The 18,872-nt window shown below is 48.7% G+C and overlaps 5 non-coding genes across 5 annotated transcripts; all 5 read left to right on the top strand.

Annotated features, from left to right (window-relative positions):
* Positions 1-2,202: 2,202 nt before the first annotated feature.
* On the top strand, positions 2,203-2,274 carry TRNAP-AGG (transfer RNA proline (anticodon AGG)). Its single transcript has one exon. It is a non-coding gene; the product is annotated as a tRNA-Pro (tRNA).
* Positions 2,275-5,785: 3,511 nt separating this feature from the next.
* On the top strand, positions 5,786-5,857 carry TRNAP-AGG (transfer RNA proline (anticodon AGG)). The gene has a single exon. It is a non-coding gene; the product is annotated as a tRNA-Pro (tRNA).
* Positions 5,858-9,368: 3,511 nt separating this feature from the next.
* On the top strand, positions 9,369-9,440 carry TRNAP-AGG (transfer RNA proline (anticodon AGG)). The gene has a single exon. It is a non-coding gene; the product is annotated as a tRNA-Pro (tRNA).
* Positions 9,441-12,941: 3,501 nt separating this feature from the next.
* Positions 12,942-13,013, top strand: TRNAP-AGG (transfer RNA proline (anticodon AGG)). The gene has a single exon. It is a non-coding gene; the product is annotated as a tRNA-Pro (tRNA).
* Positions 13,014-16,524: 3,511 nt separating this feature from the next.
* On the top strand, positions 16,525-16,596 carry TRNAP-AGG (transfer RNA proline (anticodon AGG)). Its single transcript has one exon. It is a non-coding gene; the product is annotated as a tRNA-Pro (tRNA).
* Positions 16,597-18,872: the final 2,276 nt, after the last annotated feature.

Genomic DNA, 18,872 nt, shown 5'->3' with positions numbered 1-18,872 from the left:
CACTGTCTTGCGACTAGCACACAATTCTGAAATGAGGCGGGGGAAAGGAGGTGATTTCCCCATCAAGGGCCATTCCGGGAAATCAGCCACCCTGCGTCTCCCAGGTGAGTGTTTCAGGCCTATGAGCCACTAATATAAATCTCGCCTGATCGAGCCTAATCGAGCGCTGACCGAGCAAGTGTGCTTGAATCCAAGAGGCATGCTCCTCTGGCTCAAGAGCTAGCAGGCCCTTCAGTGCTTCTGGTTGGGAAATCTAAGGTGCAAGGGTCCATGACTAGCAGCGGGTTACAACTACCAGAAAGGGTCTGCTTTTCACATCAGTCCCCTAGTTCAGCTCACTGGCACAGGGCATTTTGACTACCTCTTGCCTTGCTAGAGACAAACAAAAAATCCTTGACAGAAAACATCAATTGCTATGGCACGCTTAGAGAGAGAGAGCCTCCAAATGGCCCTGCTTTTCTGAAAGACGCTTCAGAAGATGTTTCAAATGACTATGCAGCGGCAGTCTAGTTGGTATAGGGGTATGATTCTCGCTTCGGGTGTGAGAGGACCTCGGTTCAAATCCCAGACAAACCCCTACCTTTAGAGGTTCAGTCTGTGTTTTAAACAGGAGTATTTCTGCTTTTCACTCTTGTAAGATGTCATGTTGCAATGCAATACATGCTTTATACTGGCGTCGAGACGGTTCAGCATCATGAAGGTATGCGAGATTTCTTTGCAACTGCTTTTCTGTGCTGGAGCAGCAGTGCTCGTAGGAACATTAAATGCACAGTGCTTCTCCATGGTAATTTCGGGTCCAGTTCTGAAATCACCTCTTGGAATTAAAGTGATCCCAGTTCCTTTCTTCCAAGGGAAGAGATTGTGTTCCGGAAGGCTCAGCTTTGAGCGTCATGAACATTGGCCCTCATCCTTGCATCCCAGTCCAATGCATAGCCACATAAAGCAAGCAGGTGTGTCTGTTTCCATAGTGTGGTGGTTCCAGTACAATGCATAGCCACATGAAGCAAGCCGGCAAGTGTGTCTGCTTGTGTAGTGTAGTGGTTATCATGCGCACCTCACATGCGAAAGGTCCCTGGTTCGAGTCGCTGGGCTTTTTCACAGTATTTGCATTTCCTGCCTCACCTGACAGGCAAGCTGAGATAAAAGAGACTGTGTCTATCCCTCACCATCGTGAGGTACTACGCTCCTGGGGCATCTGTCACAGCTCACCAAGAGGAGTTGCGCCAGCTTACGGCAGTCAGTTGCTCACTGTTTGACCTTTGCAATGAAGCCTGAGCCTACAGCATTCAAGCCAGCCAAGGAAGGAAGGTACGAGAGCGAAAATAGCTTTCCTGCCCTCACCAAGAACACACACCTTGAGCAAATAAAGTGCCAGACTTACAAGGCCCTATCGCCACCGGAGCATCACTTTTAGTGACGCCCCGGTGGCACTATGCACTGCGCGGTATTTACAAGAAGGCGTTCAGCCACTTTTTGTGGCTTAACACCACCTTGTAAATACGGCCCCTTAGCACGCAGCGCGTTCCCTGGAAGGGGCGTGCAATGGGTGTTGTTGGGAGTGTGCCACAGCAACACCATAGCATTTTGATGCTGCTCCAGATTTAGGAGTTGGCGTAAATCTGCGTCAGCGCCAAAATCCAACGCCATCCCAGGGGTGTCGTTAGAGTGGCGCACTGAGGAGAAATGTTTTCATTTCTCCTTGTTTTTGCTCTTGCTATGTGTGATGCATTCTGCAGCACACATAGAAGTAAGAGCAAATCACCATTGAAGATTTTTTTTTTGGGCAGGAAGGTGTCCCTTCCTGCACAAAAACAATTTCCCCCTCAACGCAGTCATCCTTGTACCATGGTGCAAGAACGGCTGCGTTGGCGCTCAGCAGCTAATTTAGAGCTGGCGCAGGGGGAAGCACAGGGGTGCGCTGTATTCTACTAAATACGGCGCTTTCCTGCATTTTGAAAATGACGGCACGTGGGGCTTGCAAATTTGGCACAGCGTCGCGCTTAGTCATTTTCTTGTAAATCTGGGCCAAAATGTCTAAAGGATAGAGGCTTTTTATGTCATGTTCGATGAAGACCATGCAAATGACTCTAGTCGTACTGCAAAAGAGAGCACCATGTGCAGTTTCTTGCTTTGGGATGTAGTCTCCCACTCTCTGTCACCAATCCTCCGAGCAGGGTCGGAGCCGTTGCATTTCTGTGCCCAGGCTCGTTGGTCTAGGGGTATGATTCTCGCTTAGGGTGCGAGAGGTCCCGGGTTCAAATCCCGGACGAGCCCATTTTAGCGGAAAACAATCAAATCCTGCTCAAAATACACAACCCCTCAACATTTCTCATTTTACTCGAAGCATTGTTGCGCAAAACATATTTTTTGCCTCAGGCGAAAAATGGATTACAATGCCTTGGCTTCCTTCCTGCTTGCTCTCAGTGCGCCCTGTGTGATGATTTCACAGGCTCTCCTTCCTGGCATTTAGGCATCAGATATTTGTCTGTCTCTGCCCGCAGCTATGGGATTTTTCAGGACGTCTGAGTGTATGCATGCTGGCCGACACCGCTGCAATTTTCACACTTACCCCTCGCATTCCGAGCAACTGCTGATAAAGTATAGAGGAAATCGTGCAAACATATGAGGGGAACTGTGCTCCTTCAGTCAAATCAGCAAGCTTGTTTCTGTAGTGTAGTGGTTATCACGTTCGCCTCACACGCGAAAAGTCCCCGGTTTGAGACCGGGCAGAAACACTTGGCAGCAGCAGCTTTTGTGTTTGCTCCCTAAAACCTCAGTCTCTCTCAATGCACACTTAGACAGAAATGACCTTTAAAAACTTGTGACCTGTGTAAAACGTGCTTTACTATTGCAGGACGCTAAAAAGTTATCTGCATCCCTCGGTGGTCGTGCATGTGCATTGTTTCTTGTTCTGTTTTTTTTTTTTTTTCTTGGCCATGTTATATTGTGGGGCCTTTAAAGCTGTGACTTTGATAGGAACATTGCAAGCGGCAAAATCAACAAGTGCAGACTGAAGAGTCCGACCTGCACACTGTTTTGGCTGTCAGGATGGCCGAGTGGTCTAAGGCGCCAGACTCAAGAGAGCTTGATCTTCAGTGAAGCTGAGCCTTCTGGTCTCTTCATGGAGGCGTGGGTTCAAATCCCACTTCTGACAGGTGTATTTTCTTCCCTTAAATCTTGCTCTGCTTGCAGAGCCAGCTCCTCACACCACTATCTTTGGAAGCTGCTGTGGCATGTGAGGAGAAATCCACCAACCCATCGGCTGGGCCCTCAATCAAAATTCTGTGTATTACTGGAAGGGGCGTCTCAGGCACACCTTCTGTTAGAGCTGCACTTTATGACAGTAACTACCATGCTGGTTTCTACTTAAGCAGTTGATTCTATCGTTTGAAGTGAGGCTCTCCTGCCACCTTTTGGGCAAAGAAGACTCTGCCCCTGCAACAACACAGGCAGACAAGCTCAAACTAGGTTTCTTGGTTAGGTGGGCGGAGCATATTGGCAATGGTGCCTCCTCGTGACTTGCAATTTACATGAAGAAGACAGAGAGGCAGCTGGGAGTAGGCAGTACCCATGAACCCCTGAACACTGTCTTGCGACTAGCACACAATTCTGAAATGAGGCGGGGGAAAGGAGGTGATTTCCCCATCAAGGGCCATTCCGGGAAATCAGCCACCCTGCGTCTCCCAGGTGAGTGTTTCAGGCCTATGAGCCACTAATATAAATCTCGCCTGATCGAGCCTGATCGAGCGCTGACCGAGCAAGTGTGCTTGAATCCAAGAGGCATGCTCCTCTGGCTCAAGAGCTAGCAGGCCCTTCAGTGCTTCTGGTTGGGAAATCTAAGGTGCAAGGGTCCATGACTAGCAGCGGGTTACAACTACCAGAAAGGGTCTGCTTTTCACATCAGTCCCCTAGTTCAGCTCACTGGCACAGGGCATTTTGACTACCTCTTGCCTTGCTAGAGACAAACAAAAAATCCTTGACAGAAAACATCAATTGCTATGGCACGCTTAGAGAGAGAGAGCCTCCAAATGGCCCTGCTTTTCTGAAAGACGCTTCAGAAGATGTTTCAAATGACTATGCAGCGGCAGTCTAGTTGGTATAGGGGTATGATTCTCGCTTCGGGTGTGAGAGGACCTCGGTTCAAATCCCAGACAAACCCCTACCTTTAGAGGTTCAGTCTGTGTTTTAAACAGGAGTATTTCTGCTTTTCACTCTTGTAAGATGTCATGTTGCAATGCAATACATGCTTTATACTGGCGTCGAGACGGTTCAGCATCATGAAGGTATGCGAGATTTCTTTGCAACTGCTTTTCTGTGCTGGAGCAGCAGTGCTCGTAGGAACATTAAATGCACAGTGCTTCTCCATGGTAATTTCGGGTCCAGTTCTGAAATCACCTCTTGGAATGAAAGTGATCCCAGTTCCTTTCTTCCAAGGGAAGAGATTGTGTTCCGGAAGGCTCAGCTTTGAGCGTCATGAACATTGGCCCTCATCCTTGCATCCCAGTCCAATGCATAGCCACATAAAGCAAGCAGGTGTGTCTGTTTCCATAGTGTGGTGGTTCCAGTACAATGCATAGCCACATGAAGCAAGCCGGCAAGTGTGTCTGCTTGTGTAGTGTAGTGGTTATCATGCGCACCTCACATGCGAAAGGTCCCTGGTTCGAGTCGCTGGGCTTTTTCACAGTATTTGCATTTCCTGCCTCACCTGACAGGCAAGCTGAGATAAAAGAGACTGTGTCTATCCCTCACCATCGTGAGGTACTACGCTCCTGGGGCATCTGTCACAGCTCACCAAGAGGAGTTGCGCCAGCTTACGGCAGTCAGTTGCTCACTGTTTGACCTTTGCAATGAAGCCTGAGCCTACAGCATTCAAGCCAGCCAAGGAAGGAAGGTACGAGAGCGAAAATAGCTTTCCTGCCCTCACCAAGAACACACACCTTGAGCAAATAAAGTGCCAGACTTACAAGGCCCTATCGCCACCGGAGCATCACTTTTAGTGACGCCCCGGTGGCACTATGCACTGCGCGGTATTTACAAGATGGCGTTCAGCCACTTTTTGTGGCTTAACACCACCTTGTAAATACGGCCCCTTAGCACGCAGCGCGTTCCCTGGAAGGGGCGTGCAATGGGTGTTGTTGGGAGTGTGCCACAGCAACACCATAGCATTTTGATGCTGCTCCAGATTTAGGAGTTGGCGTAAATCTGCGTCAGCGCCAAAATCCAACGCCATCCCAGGGGTGTCGTTAGAGTGGCGCACTGAGGAGAAATGTTTTCATTTCTCCTTGTTTTTGCTCTTGCTATGTGTGATGCATTCTGCAGCACACATAGAAGTAAGAGCAAATCACCATTGAAGATTTTTTTTTTGGGCAGGAAGGTGTCCCTTCCTGCACAAAAACAATTTCCCCCTCAACGCAGTCATCCTTGTACCATGGTGCAAGAACGGCTGCGTTGGCGCTCAGCAGCTAATTTAGAGCTGGCGCAGGGGGAAGCACAGGGGTGCGCTGTATTCTACTAAATACGGCGCTTTCCTGCATTTTGAAAATGACGGCACGTGGGGCTTGCAAATTTGGCACAGCGTCGCGCTTAGTCATTTTCTTGTAAATCTGGGCCAAAATGTCTAAAGGATAGAGGCTTTTTATGTCATGTTCGATGAAGACCATGCAAATGACTCTAGTCGTACTGCAAAAGAGAGCACCATGTGCAGTTTCTTGCTTTGGGATGTAGTCTCCCACTCTCTGTCACCAATCCTCCGAGCAGGGTCGGAGCCGTTGCATTTCTGTGCCCAGGCTCGTTGGTCTAGGGGTATGATTCTCGCTTAGGGTGCGAGAGGTCCCGGGTTCAAATCCCGGACGAGCCCATTTTAGCGGAAAACAATCAAATCCTGCTCAAAATACACAACCCCTCAACATTTCTCATTTTACTCGAAGCATTGTTGCGCAAAACATATTTTTTGCCTCAGGCGAAAAATGGATTACAATGCCTTGGCTTCCTTCCTGCTTGCTCTCAGTGCGCCCTGTGTGATGATTTCACAGGCTCTCCTTCCTGGCATTTAGGCATCAGATATTTGTCTGTCTCTGCCCGCAGCTATGGGATTTTTCAGGACGTCTGAGTGTATGCATGCTGGCCGACACCGCTGCAATTTTCACACTTACCCCTCGCATTCCGAGCAACTGCTGATAAAGTATAGAGGAAATCGTGCAAACATATGAGGGGAACTGTGCTCCTTCAGTCAAATCAGCAAGCTTGTTTCTGTAGTGTAGTGGTTATCACGTTCGCCTCACACGCGAAAAGTCCCCGGTTTGAGACCGGGCAGAAACACTTGGCAGCAGCAGCTTTTGTGTTTGCTCCCTAAAACCTCAGTCTCTCTCAATGCACACTTAGACAGAAATGACCTTTAAAATCTTGTGACCTGTGTAAAACGTGCTTTACTATTGCAGGACGCTAAAAAGTTATCTGCATCCCTCGGTGGTCGTGCATGTGCATTGTTTCTTGTTCTGTTTTTTTTTTTTTTTCTTGGCCATGTTATATTGTGGGGCCTTTAAAGCTGTGACTTTGATAGGAACATTGCAAGCGGCAAAATCAACAAGTGCAGACTGAAGAGTCCGACCTGCACACTGTTTTGGCTGTCAGGATGGCCGAGTGGTCTAAGGCGCCAGACTCAAGAGAGCTTGATCTTCAGTGAAGCTGAGCCTTCTGGTCTCTTCATGGAGGCGTGGGTTCAAATCCCACTTCTGACAGGTGTATTTTCTTCCCTTAAATCTTGCTCTGCTTGCAGAGCCAGCTCCTCACACCACTATCTTTGGAAGCTGCTGTGGCATGTGAGGAGAAATCCACCAACCCATCGGCTGGGCCCTCAATCAAAATTCTGTGTATTACTGGAAGGGGCGTCTCAGGCACACCTTCTGTTAGAGCTGCACTTTATGACAGTAACTACCATGCTGGTTTCTACTTAAGCAGTTGATTCTATCGTTTGAAGTGAGGCTCTCCTGCCACCTTTTGGGCAAAGAAGACTCTGCCCCTGCAACAACACAGGCAGACAAGCTCAAACTAGGTTTCTTGGTTAGGTGGGCGGAGCATATTGGCAATGGTGCCTCCTCGTGACTTGCAATTTACATGAAGAAGACAGAGAGGCAGCTGGGAGTAGGCAGTACCCATGAACCCCTGAACACTGTCTTGCGACTAGCACACAATTCTGAAATGAGGCGGGGGAAAGGAGGTGATTTCCCCATCAAGGGCCATTCCGGGAAATCAGCCACCCTGCGTCTCCCAGGTGAGTGTTTCAGGCCTATGAGCCACTAATATAAATCTCGCCTGATCGAGCCTGATCGAGCGCTGACCGAGCAAGTGTGCTTGAATCCAAGAGGCATGCTCCTCTGGCTCAAGAGCTAGCAGGCCCTTCAGTGCTTCTGGTTGGGAAATCTAAGGTGCAAGGGTCCATGACTAGCAGCGGGTTACAACTACCAGAAAGGGTCTGCTTTTCACATCAGTCCCCTAGTTCAGCTCACTGGCACAGGGCATTTTGACTACCTCTTGCCTTGCTAGAGACAAACAAAAAATCCTTGACAGAAAACATCAATTGCTATGGCACGCTTAGAGAGAGAGAGCCTCCAAATGGCCCTGCTTTTCTGAAAGACGCTTCAGAAGATGTTTCAAATGACTATGCAGCGGCAGTCTAGTTGGTATAGGGGTATGATTCTCGCTTCGGGTGTGAGAGGACCTCGGTTCAAATCCCAGACAAACCCCTACCTTTAGAGGTTCAGTCTGTGTTTTAAACAGGAGTATTTCTGCTTTTCACTCTTGTAAGATGTCATGTTGCAATGCAATACATGCTTTATACTGGCGTCGAGACGGTTCAGCATCATGAAGGTATGCGAGATTTCTTTGCAACTGCTTTTCTGTGCTGGAGCAGCAGTGCTCGTAGGAACATTAAATGCACAGTGCTTCTCCATGGTAATTTCGGGTCCAGTTCTGAAATCACCTCTTGGAATGAAAGTGATCCCAGTTCCTTTCTTCCAAGGGAAGAGATTGTGTTCCGGAAGGCTCAGCTTTGAGCGTCATGAACATTGGCCCTCATCCTTGCATCCCAGTCCAATGCATAGCCACATAAAGCAAGCAGGTGTGTCTGTTTCCATAGTGTGGTGGTTCCAGTACAATGCATAGCCACATGAAGCAAGCCGGCAAGTGTGTCTGCTTGTGTAGTGTAGTGGTTATCATGCGCACCTCACATGCGAAAGGTCCCTGGTTCGAGTCGCTGGGATTTTTCACAGTATTTGCATTTCCTGCCTCACCTGACAGGCAAGCTGAGATAAAAGAGACTGTGTCTATCCCTCACCATCGTGAGGTACTACGCTCCTGGGGCATCTGTCACAGCTCACCAAGAGGAGTTGCGCCAGCTTACGGCAGTCAGTTGCTCACTGTTTGACCTTTGCAATGAAGCCTGAGCCTACAGCATTCAAGCCAGCCAAGGAAGGAAGGTACGAGAGCGAAAATAGCTTTCCTGCCCTCACCAAGAACACACACCTTGAGCAAATAAAGTGCCAGACTTACAAGGCCCTATCGCCACCGGAGCATCACTTTTAGTGACGCCCCGGTGGCACTATGCACTGCGCGGTATTTACAAGATGGCGTTCAGCCACTTTTTGTGGCTTAACACCACCTTGTAAATACGGCCCCTTAGCACGCAGCACGTTCCCTGGAAGGGGCGTGCAATGGGTGTTGTTGGGAGTGTGCCACAGCAACACCATAGCATTTTGATGCTGCTCCAGATTTAGGAGTTGGCGTAAATCTGCGTCAGCGCCAAAATCCAACGCCATCCCAGGGGTGTCGTTAGAGTGGCGCACTGAGGAGAAATGTTTTCATTTCTCCTTGTTTTTGCTCTTGCTATGTGTGATGCATTCTGCAGCACACATAGAAGTAAGAGCAAATCACCATTGAAGATTTTTTTTTTGGGCAGGAAGGTGTCCCTTCCTGCACAAAAACAATTTCCCCCTCAACGCAGTCATCCTTGTACCATGGTGCAAGAACGGCTGCGTTGGCGCTCAGCAGCTAATTTAGAGCTGGCGCAGGGGGAAGCACAGGGGTGCGCTGTATTCTACTAAATACGGCGCTTTCCTGCATTTTGAAAATGACGGCACGTGGGGCTTGCAAATTTGGCACAGCGTCGCGCTTAGTCATTTTCTTGTAAATCTGGGCCAAAATGTCTAAAGGATAGAGGCTTTTTATGTCATGTTCGATGAAGACCATGCAAATGACTCTAGTCGTACTGCAAAAGAGAGCACCATGTGCAGTTTCTTGCTTTGGGATGTAGTCTCCCACTCTCTGTCACCAATCCTCCGAGCAGGGTCGGAGCCGTTGCATTTCTGTGCCCAGGCTCGTTGGTCTAGGGGTATGATTCTCGCTTAGGGTGCGAGAGGTCCCGGGTTCAAATCCCGGACGAGCCCATTTTAGCGGAAAACAATCAAATCCTGCTCAAAATACACAACCCCTCAACATTTCTCATTTTACTCGAAGCATTGTTGCGCAAAACATATTTTTTGCCTCAGGCGAAAAATGGATTACAATGCCTTGGCTTCCTTCCTGCTTGCTCTCAGTGCGCCCTGTGTGATGATTTCACAGGCTCTCCTTCCTGGCATTTAGGCATCAGATATTTGTCTGTCTCTGCCCGCAGCTATGGGATTTTTCAGGACGTCTGAGTGTATGCATGCTGGCCGACACCGCTGCAATTTTCACACTTACCCCTCGCATTCCGAGCAACTGCTGATAAAGTATAGAGGAAATCGTGCAAACATATGAGGGGAACTGTGCTCCTTCAGTCAAATCAGCAAGCTTGTTTCTGTAGTGTAGTGGTTATCACGTTCGCCTCACACGCGAAAAGTCCCCGGTTTGAGACCGGGCAGAAACACTTGGCAGCAGCAGCTTTTGTGTTTGCTCCCTAAAACCTCAGTCTCTCTCAATGCACACTTAGACAGAAATGACCTTTAAAAACTTGTGACCTGTGTAAAACGTGCTTTACTATTGCAGGACGCTAAAAAGTTATCTGCATCCCTCGGTGGTCGTGCATGTGCATTGTTTCTTGTTCTGTTTTTTTTTTTTTTTCTTGGCCATGTTATATTGTGGGGCCTTTAAAGCTGTGACTTTGATAGGAACATTGCAAGCGGCAAAATCAACAAGTGCAGACTGAAGAGTCCGACCTGCACACTGTTTTGGCTGTCAGGATGGCCGAGTGGTCTAAGGCGCCAGACTCAAGAGAGCTTGATCTTCAGTGAAGCTGAGCCTTCTGGTCTCTTCATGGAGGCGTGGGTTCAAATCCCACTTCTGACAGGTGTATTTTCTTCCCTTAAATCTTGCTCTGCTTGCAGAGCCAGCTCCTCACACCACTATCTTTGGAAGCTGCTGTGGCATGTGAGGAGAAATCCACCAACCCATCGGCTGGGCCCTCAATCAAAATTCTGTGTATTACTGGAAGGGGCGTCTCAGGCACACCTTCTGTTAGAGCTGCACTTTATGACAGTAACTACCATGCTGGTTTCTACTTAAGCAGTTGATTCTATCGTTTGAAGTGAGGCTCTCCTGCCACCTTTTGGGCAAAGAAGACTCTGCCCCTGCAACAACACAGGCAGACAAGCTCAAACTAGGTTTCTTGGTTAGGTGGGCGGAGCATATTGGCAATGGTGCCTCCTCGTGACTTGCAATTTACATGAAGAAGACAGAGAGGCAGCTGGGAGTAGGCAGTACCCATGAACCCCTGAACACTGTCTTGCGACTAGCACACAATTCTGAAATGAGGCGGGGGAAAGGAGGTGATTTCCCCATCAAGGGCCATTCCGGGAAATCAGCCACCCTGCGTCTCCCAGGTGAGTGTTTCAGGCCTATGAGCCACTAATATAAATCTCGCCTGATCGAGCGCTGACCGAGCAAGTGTGCTTGAATCCAAGAGGCATGCTCCTCTGGCTCAAGAGCTAGCAGGCCCTTCAGTGCTTCTGGTTGGGAAATCTAAGGTGCAAGGGTCCATGACTAGCAGCGGGTTACAACTACCAGAAAGGGTCTGCTTTTCACATCAGTCCCCTAGTTCAGCTCACTGGCACAGGGCATTTTGACTACCTCTTGCCTTGCTAGAGACAAACAAAAAATCCTTGACAGAAAACATCAATTGCTATGGCACGCTGAGAGAGAGAGAGCCTCCAAATGGCCCTGCTTTTCTGAAAGACGCTTCAGAAGATGTTTCAAATGACTATGCAGCGGCAGTCTAGTTGGTATAGGGGTATGATTCTCGCTTCGGGTGTGAGAGGACCTCGGTTCAAATCCCAGACAAACCCCTACCTTTAGAGGTTCAGTCTGTGTTTTAAACAGGAGTATTTCTGCTTTTCACTCTTGTAAGATGTCATGTTGCAATGCAATACATGCTTTATACTGGCGTCGAGACGGTTCAGCATCATGAAGGTATGCGAGATTTCTTTGCAACTGCTTTTCTGTGCTGGAGCAGCAGTGCTCGTAGGAACATTAAATGCACAGTGCTTCTCCATGGTAATTTCGGGTCCAGTTCTGAAATCACCTCTTGGAATGAAAGTGATCCCAGTTCCTTTCTTCCAAGGGAAGAGATTGTGTTCCGGAAGGCTCAGCTTTGAGCGTCATGAACATTGGCCCTCATCCTTGCATCCCAGTCCAATGCATAGCCACATAAAGCAAGCAGGTGTGTCTGTTTCCATAGTGTGGTGGTTCCAGTACAATGCATAGCCACATGAAGCAAGCCGGCAAGTGTGTCTGCTTGTGTAGTGTAGTGGTTATCATGCGCACCTCACATGCGAAAGGTCCCTGGTTCGAGTCGCTGGGCTTTTTCACAGTATTTGCATTTCCTGCCTCACCTGACAGGCAAGCTGAGATAAAAGAGACTGTGTCTATCCCTCACCATCGTGAGGTACTACGCTCCTGGGGCATCTGTCACAGCTCACCAAGAGGAGTTGCGCCAGCTTACGGCAGTCAGTTGCTCACTGTTTGACCTTTGCAATGAAGCCTGAGCCTACAGCATTCAAGCCAGCCAAGGAAGGAAGGTACGAGAGCGAAAATAGCTTTCCTGCCCTCACCAAGAACACACACCTTGAGCAAATAAAGTGCCAGACTTACAAGGCCCTATCGCCACCGGAGCATCACTTTTAGTGACGCCCCGGTGGCACTATGCACTGCGCGGTATTTACAAGATGGCGTTCAGCCACTTTTTGTGGCTTAACACCACCTTGTAAATACGGCCCCTTAGCACGCAGCGCGTTCCCTGGAAGGGGCGTGCAATGGGTGTTGTTGGGAGTGTGCCACAGCAACACCATAGCATTTTGATGCTGCTCCAGATTTAGGAGTTGGCGTAAATCTGCGTCAGCGCCAAAATCCAACGCCATCCCAGGGGTGTCGTTAGAGTGGCGCACTGAGGAGAAATGTTTTCATTTCTCCTTGTTTTTGCTCTTGCTATGTGTGATGCATTCTGCAGCACACATAGAAGTAAGAGCAAATCACCATTGAAGATTTTTTTTTTGGGCAGGAAGGTGTCCCTTCCTGCACAAAAACAATTTCCCCCTCAACGCAGTCATCCTTGTACCATGGTGCAAGAACGGCTGCGTTGGCGCTCAGCAGCTAATTTAGAGCTGGCGCAGGGGGAAGCACAGGGGTGCGCTGTATTCTACTAAATACGGCGCTTTCCTGCATTTTGAAAATGACGGCACGTGGGGCTTGCAAATTTGGCACAGCGTCGCGCTTAGTCATTTTCTTGTAAATCTGGGCCAAAATGTCTAAAGGATAGAGGCTTTTTATGTCATGTTCGATGAAGACCATGCAAATGACTCTAGTCGTACTGCAAAAGAGAGCACCATGTGCAGTTTCTTGCTTTGGGATGTAGTCTCCCACTCTCTGTCACCAATCCTCCGAGCAGGGTCGGAGCCGTTGCATTTCTGTGCCCAGGCTCGTTGGTCTAGGGGTATGATTCTCGCTTAGGGTGCGAGAGGTCCCGGGTTCAAATCCCGGACGAGCCCATTTTAGCGGAAAACAATCAAATCCTGCTCAAAATACACAACCCCTCAACATTTCTCATTTTACTCGAAGCATTGTTGCGCAAAACATATTTTTTGCCTCAGGCGAAAAATGGATTACAATGCCTTGGCTTCCTTCCTGCTTGCTCTCAGTGCGCCCTGTGTGATGATTTCACAGGCTCTCCTTCCTGGCATTTAGGCATCAGATATTTGTCTGTCTCTGCCCGCAGCTATGGGATTTTTCAGGACGTCTGAGTGTATGCATGCTGGCCGACACCGCTGCAATTTTCACACTTACCCCTCGCATTCCGAGCAACTGCTGATAAAGTATAGAGGAAATCGTGCAAACATATGAGGGGAACTGTGCTCCTTCAGTCAAATCAGCAAGCTTGTTTCTGTAGTGTAGTGGTTATCACGTTCGCCTCACACGCGAAAAGTCCCCGGTTTGAGACCGGGCAGAAACACTTGGCAGCAGCAGCTTTTGTGTTTGCTCCCTAAAACCTCAGTCTCTCTCAATGCACACTTAGACAGAAATGACCTTTAAAAACTTGTGACCTGTGTAAAACGTGCTTTACTATTGCAGGACGCTAAAAAGTTATCTGCATCCCTCGGTGGTCGTGCATGTGCATTGTTTCTTGTTCTGCTTTTTTTTTTTTTTCTTGGCCATGTTATATTGTGGGGCCTTTAAAGCTGTGACTTTGATAGGAACATTGCAAGCGGCAAAATCAACAAGTGCAGACTGAAGAGTCCGACCTGCACACTGTTTTGGCTGTCAGGATGGCCGAGTGGTCTAAGGCGCCAGACTCAAGAGAGCTTGATCTTCAGTGAAGCTGAGCCTTCTGGTCTCTTCATGGAGGCGTGGGTTCAAATCCCACTTCTGACAGGTGTATTTTCTTCCCTTAAATCTTGCTCTGCTTGCAGAGCCAGCTCCTCACACCACTATCTTTGGAAGCTGCTGTGGCATGTGAGGAGAAATCCACCAACCCATCGGCTGGGCCCTCAATCAAAATTCTGTGTATTACTGGAAGGGGCGTCTCAGGCACACCTTCTGTTAGAGCTGCACTTTATGACAGTAACTACCATGCTGGTTTCTACTTAAGCAGTTGATTCTATCGTTTGAAGTGAGGCTCTCCTGCCACCTTTTGGGCAAAGAAGACTCTGCCCCTGCAACAACACAGGCAGACAAGCTCAAACTAGGTTTCTTGGTTAGGTGGGCGGAGCATATTGGCAATGGTGCCTCCTCGTGACTTGCAATTTACATGAAGAAGACAGAGAGGCAGCTGGGAGTAGGCAGTACCCATGAACCCCTGAACACTGTCTTGCGACTAGCACACAATTCTGAAATGAGGCGGGGGAAAGGAGGTGATTTCCCCATCAAGGGCCATTCCGGGAAATCAGCCACCCTGCGTCTCCCAGGTGAGTGTTTCAGGCCTATGAGCCACTAATATAAATCTCGCCTGATCGAGCCTGATCGAGCGCTGACCGAGCAAGTGTGCTTGAATCCAAGAGGCATGCTCCTCTGGCTCAAGAGCTAGCAGGCCCTTCAGTGCTTCTGGTTGGGAAATCTAAGGTGCAAGGGTCCATGACTAGCAGCGGGTTACAACTACCAGAAAGGGTCTGCTTTTCACATCAGTCCCCTAGTTCAGCTCACTGGCACAGGGCATTTTGACTACCTCTTGCCTTGCTAGAGACAAACAAAAAATCCTTGACAGAAAACATCAATTGCTATGGCACGCTTAGAGAGAGAGAGCCTCCAAATGGCCCTGCTTTTCTGAAAGACGCTTCAGAAGATGTTTCAAATGACTATGCAGCGGCAGTCTAGTTGGTATAGGGGTATGATTCTCGCTTCGGGTGTGAGAGGACCTCGGTTCAAATCCCAGACAAACCCCTACCTTTAGAGGTTCAGTCTGTGTTTTAAACAGGAGTATTTCTGCTTTTCACTCTTGTAAGATGTCATGTTGCAATGCAATACATGCTTTATACTGGCGTCGAGACGGTTCAGCATCATGAAGGTATGCGAGATTTCTTTGCAACTGCTTTTCTGTGCTGGAGCAGCAGTGCTCGTAGGAACATTAAATGCACAGTGCTTCTCCATGGTAATTTCGGGTCCAGTTCTGAAATCACCTCTTGGAATGAAAGTGATCCCAGTTCCTTTCTTCCAAGGGAAGAGATTGTGTTCCGGAAGGCTCAGCTTTGAGCGTCATGAACATTGGCCCTCATCCTTGCATCCCAGTCCAATGCATAGCCACATAAAGCAAGCAGGTGTGTCTGTTTCCATAGTGTGGTGGTTCCAGTACAATGCATAGCCACATGAAGCAAGCCGGCAAGTGTGTCTGCTTGTGTAGTGTAGTGGTTATCATGCGCACCTCACATGCGAAAGGTCCCTGGTTCGAGTCGCTGGGCTTTTTCACAGTATTTGCATTTCCTGCCTCACCTGACAGGCAAGCTGAGATAAAAGAGACTGTGTCTATCCCTCACCATCGTGAGGTACTACGCTCCTGGGGCATCTGTCACAGCTCACCAAGAGGAGTTGCGCCAGCTTACGGCAGTCAGTTGCTCACTGTTTGACCTTTGCAATGAAGCCTGAGCCTACAGCATTCAAGCCAGCCAAGGAAGGAAGGTACGAGAGCGAAAATAGCTTTCCTGCCCTCACCAAGAACACACACCTTGAGCAAATAAAGTGCCAGACTTACAAGGCCCTATCGCCACCGGAGCATCACTTTTAGTGACGCCCCGGTGGCACTATGCACTGCGCGGTATTTACAAGATGGCGTTCAGCCACTTTTTGTGGCTTAACACCACCTTGTAAATACGGCCCCTTAGCACGCAGCACGTTCCCTGGAAGGGGCGTGCAATGGGTGTTGTTGGGAGTGTGCCACAGCAACACCATAGCATTTTGATGCTGCTCCAGATTTAGGAGTTGGCGTAAATCTGCGTCAGCGCCAAAATCCAACGCCATCCCAGGGGTGTCGTTAGAGTGGCGCACTGAGGAGAAATGTTTTCATTTCTCCTTGTTTTTGCTCTTGCTATGTGTGATGCATTCTGCAGCACACATAGAAGTAAGAGCAAATCACCATTGAAGATTTTTTTTTTGGGCAGGAAGGTGTCCCTTCCTGCACAAAAACAATTTCCCCCTCAACGCAGTCATCCTTGTACCATGGTGCAAGAACGGCTGCGTTGGCGCTCAGCAGCTAATTTAGAGCTGGCGCAGGGGGAAGCACAGGGGTGCGCTGTATTCTACTAAATACGGCGCTTTCCTGCATTTTGAAAATGACGGCACGTGGGGCTTGCAAATTTGGCACAGCGTCGCGCTTAGTCATTTTCTTGTAAATCTGGGCCAAAATGTCTAAAGGATAGAGGCTTTTTATGTCATGTTCGATGAAGACCATGCAAATGACTCTAGTCGTACTGCAAAAGAGAGCACCATGTGCAGTTTCTTGCTTTGGGATGTAGTCTCCCACTCTCTGTCACCAATCCTCCGAGCAGGGTCGGAGCCGTTGCATTTCTGTGCCCAGGCTCGTTGGTCTAGGGGTATGATTCTCGCTTAGGGTGCGAGAGGTCCCGGGTTCAAATCCCGGACGAGCCCATTTTAGCGGAAAACAATCAAATCCTGCTCAAAATACACAACCCCTCAACATTTCTCATTTTACTCGAAGCATTGTTGCGCAAAACATATTTTTTGCCTCAGGCGAAAAATGGATCACAATGCCTTGGCTTCCTTCCTGCTTGCTCTCAGTGCGCCCTGTGTGATGATTTCACAGGCTCTCCTTCCTGGCATTTAGGCATCAGATATTTGTCTGTCTCTGCCCGCAGCTATGGGATTTTTCAGGACGTCTGAGTGTATGCATGCTGGCCGACACCGCTGCAATTTTCACACTTACCCCTCGCATTCCGAGCAACTGCTGATAAAGTATAGAGGAAATCGTGCAAACATATGAGGGGAACTGTGCTCCTTCAGTCAAATCAGCAAGCTTGTTTCTGTAGTGTAGTGGTTATCACGTTTGCCTCACACGCGAAAAGTCCCCGGTTTGAGACCGGGCAGAAACACTTGGCAGCAATAGCTTTTGTGTTTGCTCCCTAAAACCTCAGTCTCTCTCAATGCACACTTAGACAGAAATGACCTTTAAAAACTTGTGACCTGTGTAAAACGTGCTTTACTATTGCAGGACGCTAAAAAGTTATCTGCATCCCTCGGTGGTCGTGCATGTGCATTGTTTCTTGTTCTGTTTTTTTTTTTTTTTCTTGGCCATGTTATATTGTGGGGCCTTTAAAGCTGTGACTTTGATAGGAACATTGCAAGCGGCAAAATCAACAAGTGCAGACTGAAGAGTCCGACCTGCACACTGTTTTGGCTGTCAGGATGGCCGAGTGGTCTAAGGCGCCAGACTCAAGAGAGCTTGATCTTCAGTGAAGCTGAGCCTTCTGGTCTCTTCATGGAGGCGTGGGTTCAAATCCCACTTCTGACAGGTGTATTTTCTTCCCTTAAATCTTGCTCTGCTTGCAGAGCCAGCTCCTCAGACCACTATCTTTGGAAGCTGCTGTGGCATGTGAGGAGAAATCCACCAACCCATCGGCTGGGCCCTCAATCAAAATTCTGTGTATTACTGGAAGGGGCGTCTCAGGCACACCTTCTGTTAGAGCTGCACTTTATGACAGTAACTACCATGCTGGTTTCTACTTAAGCAGTTGATTCTATCGTTTGAAGTGAGGCTCTCCTGCCACCTTTTGGGCAAAGAAGACTCTGCCCCTGCAACAACACAGGCAGACAAGCTCAAACTAGGTTTCTTGGTTAGGTGGGCGGAGCATATTGGCAATGGTGCCTCCTCGTGACTTGCAATTTACATGAAGAAGACAGAGAGGCAGCTGGGAGTAGGCAGTACCCATGAACCCCTGAACACTGTCTTGCGACTAGCACACAATTCTGAAATGAGGCGGGGGAAAGGAGGTGATTTCCCCATCAAGGGCCATTCCGGGAAATCAGCCACCCTGCGTCTCCCAGGTGAGTGTTTCAGGCCTATGAGCCACTAATATAAATCTCGCCTGATCGAGCCTGATCGAGCGCTGACCGAGCAAGTGTGCTTGAATCCAAGAGGCATGCTCCTCTGGCTCAAGAGCTAGCAGGCCCTTCAGTGCTTCTGGTTGGGAAATCTAAGGTGCAAGGGTCCATGACTAGCAGCGGGTTACAACTACCAGAAAGGGTCTGCTTTTCACATCAGTCCCCTAGTTCAGCTCACTGGCACAGGGCATTTTGACTACCTCTTGCCTTGCTAGAGACAAACAAAAAATCCTTGACAGAAAACATCAATTGCTATGGCACGCTTAGAGAGAGAGAGCCTCCAAATGGCCCTGCTTTTCTGAAAGACGCTTCAGAAGATGTTTCAAATGACTATGCAGCGGCAGTCTAGTTGGTATAGGGGTATGATTCTCGCTTCGGGTGTGAGAGGACCTCGGTTCAAATCCCAGACAAACCCCTACCTTTAGAGGTTCAGTCTGTGTTTTAAACAGGAGTATTTCTGCTTTTCACTCTTGTAAGATGTCATGTTGCAATGCAATACATGCTTTATACTGGCGTCGAGACGGTTCAGCATCATGAAGGTATGCGAGATTTCTTTGCAACTGCTTTTCTGTGCTGGAGCAGCAGTGCTCGTAGGAACATTAAATGCACAGTGCTTCTCCATGGTAATTTCGGGTCCAGTTCTGAAATCACCTCTTGGAATGAAAGTGATCCCAGTTCCTTTCTTCCAAGGGAAGAGATTGTGTTCCGGAAGGCTCAGCTTTGAGCGTCATGAACATTGGCCCTCATCCTTGCATCCCAGTCCAATGCATAGCCACATAAAGCAAGCAGGTGTGTCTGTTTCCATA

Source organism: Pleurodeles waltl, unplaced genomic scaffold (genome assembly GCF_031143425.1).
Source record: "Pleurodeles waltl isolate 20211129_DDA unplaced genomic scaffold, aPleWal1.hap1.20221129 scaffold_72, whole genome shotgun sequence".
Taxonomy (NCBI): Eukaryota; Metazoa; Chordata; class Amphibia; order Caudata; family Salamandridae; genus Pleurodeles; species Pleurodeles waltl.
This window is presented reverse-complemented; position numbering and strand designations above follow the sequence as displayed.